A 5,524-nucleotide genomic window follows, 5' to 3' on the forward strand; every position below is an offset into this window, starting at 1 on the left:
GTGTGTGTGTGTGTGTGTGTGTGTGTGTGTGTGTGTGTGTGTGTGTGATTAGACTACATGGATGTCTGTGTAATTGCTCTGACAGGTCTGGGGTATCTGCCTAGAAATGAACTTCATGGAAAGGCGGCCCTGCAGAGCTGCACGTACAACACTGGATATATTTTACTCCTCTGCGTGCGTTAACTCTAAAGTAAAGAGATAGAAATGGTTCTGCATGGCCGAGTCAGTTGGGGCTCGTCGCTCCTCGAGAAGAGCTTTGAGAATAGAAAGACGCGCAAAAGGGTCAGATACAGACCTCCACCTGGAGTGAAAGACGACGTGCGCGAGAGAGGAAGCGTGTCCCGTGTGCGGCTGAGTCAAGAAAAAAAACATCTGGAGGCATTCCTGAGACGTCTGAGTGGTGACAACAGCCGACCTGGCAGGAGAGACGGGGGGGTAAACGAAGAGCAGGGAGAGACGTGGAGAGGCAGGAGAACTGGGCTACAACTCCCTACAGCATGCCTCCACCTAATCCGTCTGCACTGTTTGTTTTACATCAAATACCACATGCATGAGACTGAAGCCATTTAAAAACAGCAGCGTTGTCAGGGGGAAACCTCATATCTTGTTTTTAGTAACAGAGCCATGTTTTTGCGGCTCTGTGAGAAACGATGCTTCGGGCTAAATGCTAACATGCTCTCAGTGATGCAAGTTGATGTTCAGCGGGTGTTATGTGCACCATGTTCACCGTTTAGCTCGCACAGCTGGGGCTAATGGGAAAGTCAGTATTATAAAATACATTGTTTAACTGTAGAGCTGCAACTAGCGATTGTTCCGCTGATTTATTTTTTACATTTTGCCCTTCTAGTCTCACGGCACCCCAGTTCCCTTGCCGACACTCTTTCTCTACGAGCAGAGGGAGGGATGAGGCTGCAGGGAGGAGCAGAAGAGAGACAGACACCGCCCTTCCCCACGAGACAGACAAAGGCCAAGACAGCCAGAATAAGAGAGCCAGGATGGAGGAGACGACAGGCCGAGAGAGAGGGGGAGAGAGGGAGACAGGAGGGAGAGAGGGGGGTCAGCCAGTAAGTGATAGAGAGGCAGGTGGAGGCGAAAGGAGGGTGGTCGGCTGATGGATAAAAGAGCATGCTGGGAGGCCAGACTCTCTGGCAAACACACAGACACATGAGGGGAAGGATGAGGAGGATGAGGAGGAGCTTGTGTTCATGGGTGGAGAAGAGTTCACTGAGAGCACATTTGGCAGAGTGCTACTGCTGTAAACTAGTCGAACAAAGGGCCACATATTAAATCTAAAATAATTCAAAGAGGTCTGTCGTTTTCTCCTCTTGCAGCCCCAAAATGTTTGACCATTTTTGAAGACTTGAATGTCTTTTTTCTAAAAGCACACTCGTGACTTATTGACACGTCTAGGGCAAAAGCAAGTCACACTCTGTATGCGTCGGAAAGCAGGGGTGAGTGTGATGGCCAGGGAGGGAAGGAGGGAGGAAGCCCTGAGAGGAGGAAGGAGGAGCAAAAGAGGGAGGCCATGGGGATCACAGCAGTACGCAAGAGGCATCTGTGTTAGACATTTCACTTTACGGCAGTGTTGCTTTAGCACAGTGTCCAGTCTGTATACGTGTTCTACAAGTGTGGAAAATTGAGAAAATAATAGAAAGTGGCTTAGGCTTAAATCCCAGTTGGACTAATAAATCAATGCAAATTTTAACTTTCACTATTTTGTCAGCGGTTTTTTTCGTAACTGCCACCTGTCGGATCTGAACTGGGTGACATGGTGATGACACGGTCAGCGTCTTAGACCTCTAGACCACCAGAAACTTGTTATTGTGGATGATCCACAGAAAACAGTGTAAACCACTTGCATCTGGACCAGCTCAAGTCCTCGATTAAAAGTAGTTCCAATGCAAACTACTGACTGAGGTAAAGTTAGACAATCCCACATAACACAATGTACTTTAATTCATTCAAGCAAGTAATTACTGTAACTAATTCTTCAAAAAGCCGGTTTGTCTGTCTATTGATTGCTTCGAATGAGTCATGACTAACAGCTGACTGCGAGCAAGTTACGCCTTCAAGTGTGTGTTTGCCACTGTGTGTGTGTGTGTTTGCCACTGTGTGTGTGTGTGTGTGTGAGTGTGTGTGTGTGTGCGCCGGTCTACACATCACATTTGTGTTTGGGGAGCCCCCGAGGGAGACCGCGTGGCTGTACATGGCGAACTTAACAAATAAAGACGGAGCGAGGAAATGCACATTCATGTGCCTCAAGAGCACCCTGGGGACCCACTGGGTTGAGAGCGAGAGCGAGAGCCAGAGCAAGCGAGCGAGAGAGAGTCACAGCATTACCGGTTATGACAGTTGGGTTCAGGTGTGGCAGCAGCAGCAGAGACCAGTGCAGCAGGTCTGTGTGTGTGTGCGTGCGTTTACAGGACCTGCAGAAACAGGTTGAGCTCGCCAACAGTGATCACGTGGTCGCAGGACATTAATGACTTGGGATTACAAGTTAATGGTCTTTGGCGCAATACTTACAGAACACTTCTGCATCGAGACAAATCTAAAGGAAAATGTGGGTTTTTATAGTTTTACAAACTATGATGATGAGTGGCAGAGGGCTCCGACAGAGGCCGTGTTGGACGCAGGCCCTAAATAAAGGCTCCATACACATCATGATGTTCCACTTTCTGCTCGAGATATCTGTGTGCATGATTAACTGATTAACTCCCGATGCTCTACACAAATGGTAGAGAACCCATGAAACGGCACTCTGAGCTCCAGCCATCAAAGCACAACAGACTTTAAATTACAATTATTACTGACATACTTTTTTCAAAAAGCAATTCTCCATTTAAAAAAAAAAAAAAAAACACAACCTTCAGGGTGAACTAGAGATCACCCCGAGAATTTCTATATTTTTCTGTCCATAGATGAACAAAAAAAAGCATCTGTCCTCTCGGTTGTGCAAGAGCAGCTTCCGGTACAATAAACAAGCAGCTGTTTTCATGTTTTACCCGTTACATCATTTTTAGTTCAATCTGTTGTCTGTCAACATTCCCGTGTTTAATATTGCTGAAAGCACTCCGCTTTGCAGAGATTTAAACGAAAAAATGAATGACAAACATGTGGACACAACGGGTGTGTTAGCTGATAGGTGTAAGTAGAGGCCATCGAACTCAAATTGAAAGAAGAGCAGGTTTGGTTGCGCTTGAATCGGGTTATATAAAGTATTTAGTGATAATGGCCCCGACTGAGTAACCACAGCTTAATGCAAGCAACAGTTTAATCAAGTGGGATGGGGAAAAAAGCATTTCAATCCAATCTCTAATTACACAGACGAATATAATTCTAGAGCCTACGCTTAGTTAATTGTCCCGGGAGACAGTACGCTCTCATTAAAGCTTCCAAAAACAAAGTGGTGATGTGTAAATGGACTCCGTCTCATCAACATGTTGTACATGAAAACCGAATGCCCCATCGACTCTACATAACCAGGTGTGTGTGTGTGTGTGTGTGTGTGTGTGTGTGTGTGTGTGTGTGTGTAAGTAAGGCTGTCTAAATCATATTGGAGGAAAAACTATGACCTCATCCTGCTGCCAGCTGTTTCTATGACAGCGCAGCCTCTAGGTAACGCACCAGGAAGCACACCTGTCCCCTCCTCGTTCAGGCTTGTCGACGTTGGAACGAGCAGCAGCCGAAGGAAGCCACAGCCGGATGTCGTGCTGACCGAGTGTTGGATAACGTGCTGCGGGAGCTTCGGCTGCAGCTCAAAGTCCAGACGTGAACTGAAGGTGGTGGTAAAGTCAAGACAAACACGGAGGAAAAGCACTAACTCCCAAGTCACAAGATTCATATTGTTCATCTGTTTACACTGCAAGTCCTGCATTTGGATTTGCAAACATCTACTGTTCAAAGAAGCCCGAGTGAAAAAGATCTGAGTTTCAAAAAGACCTTTAAAAACAGGAGAGCACAGCGTCCATCGAGGATTTATATGATCAGTTAAGAAGAGGGAACTCAACCGATTTTACACATTCTAGTCCGTTTACAGGTCTTGAGTAGCAGTACTGCTGTGAAAAAAAGTTAAATAAAGCCTATACAGTGCCTTGCAAAAGTATTTGCATTGTTCCGAATTTGTTGCATCACCACCTGGAATGTAAATAGATTGTTATTTGTTGCCTCTCTGATTAATGCTCTCTTCGCCTGGCCCACCAGTACTGGTCCTCTCTTGGCAGGTTAGTTGCGGAGCCTTATTCTTTCCATTTTGTAAATAATGGATTCAATGGTGCTCCGTTAGATCATGTGACTGTTGTATTGCACACAGGTGGACTTTATTTAACAATCATGTGACTTATGAAGGCGATTGGTAGCATCAGATCTTAATCAGGGGCTTCATAGCAAAGGAGGTGAATACATATGCACGCACCACTTTTCAGTTTTTTTATTGTTTAGAATTTTTGAAAACGTTTTTCAAAAATTTACTTCACAAATGTCGACTATTTCGTCTGGGTCCTCATCAAATCCAGATAAAAATAAAAGGGGGGGGGGGGGGGGGTAATTTTGTTAGGCACTGTTTGCAGCACAACCAAAGATATCTACTTTAATTTAATTACTTATCAATACCTAGCGCAGCCATTACCCACAATGCAACTCCACCACCGTGCTATGCTAGTAGCGGCTAATGTAGCCTCGAATATTCTCAGTCAGAGATGAGGAGCAGCAGCAGAGGTCTGGTAAGATCAGTTATTTCCAACTACAGCTTCAGATTGCTTTCAATTTTCAAACTCCTAGTCTTCAGCTTCGAAAATGTTTTCTTAACATGTTGATCTAATTCACCCAGCTACCCAACCACACGTCCAGGCCCGGGCCGGCGAGCCTCCCAGTCGGCCGCATGTTATCAGTGTAACTCGATCTCCAACCCGTTCTAATGAGAGGGATTGTTCGCGGGGAGACTTTAATAACTCCCATAGCCTATTTTTAATCTTACAAGTCACACCCTCCGTCTATGACGCACAAGACCACAAACACAAACCAACTTTGACAAAGACCGTCTGTACTGCGATGGAAGATCTTATCAAAATCATGCAAACATTTGCCAGTTTCACTCAGCCAATTATAAGCATTATTAATTTAACCGTCATGAGCAATCATACAGCAATCTACTGCATTCATTATTTGTAGACGCTGATCTCTATTGTGCAACATGTATAAAGTGTTTTCGGTCTGTGGAACCATGCCAAACCAAACAGTCTTCATTATACATATACTGTCTTATATTCACAGACCAGGTTTTTGCAGGACACCGATGGCACCATGCAGACAGTAATAACTTACTAAGTAAGGTAACCATGTTTAGCCTGCAGGCGGGTTCACGGCAACAACGTCACTTAAAAGCAAAAGTCTTTTCCTTCTAATTATCCTCAGCGGAGGACGCCTCCTGAGGCCGACCATACCCAAACGGGAAAACAAGAGGGAGGGCTAGAGGAGGAGGAGGAGGAGAGCAGCTGGTGCGTAGCCTGGACAGGAGGGAGGGAGGAAG

Source organism: Anarrhichthys ocellatus, unplaced genomic scaffold, assembly GCF_004355925.1.
Source record: "Anarrhichthys ocellatus isolate YVR2014 unplaced genomic scaffold, GSC_Weel_1.0 scaffold83, whole genome shotgun sequence".
NCBI classification, from domain to species: domain Eukaryota; kingdom Metazoa; phylum Chordata; class Actinopteri; order Perciformes; family Anarhichadidae; genus Anarrhichthys; species Anarrhichthys ocellatus.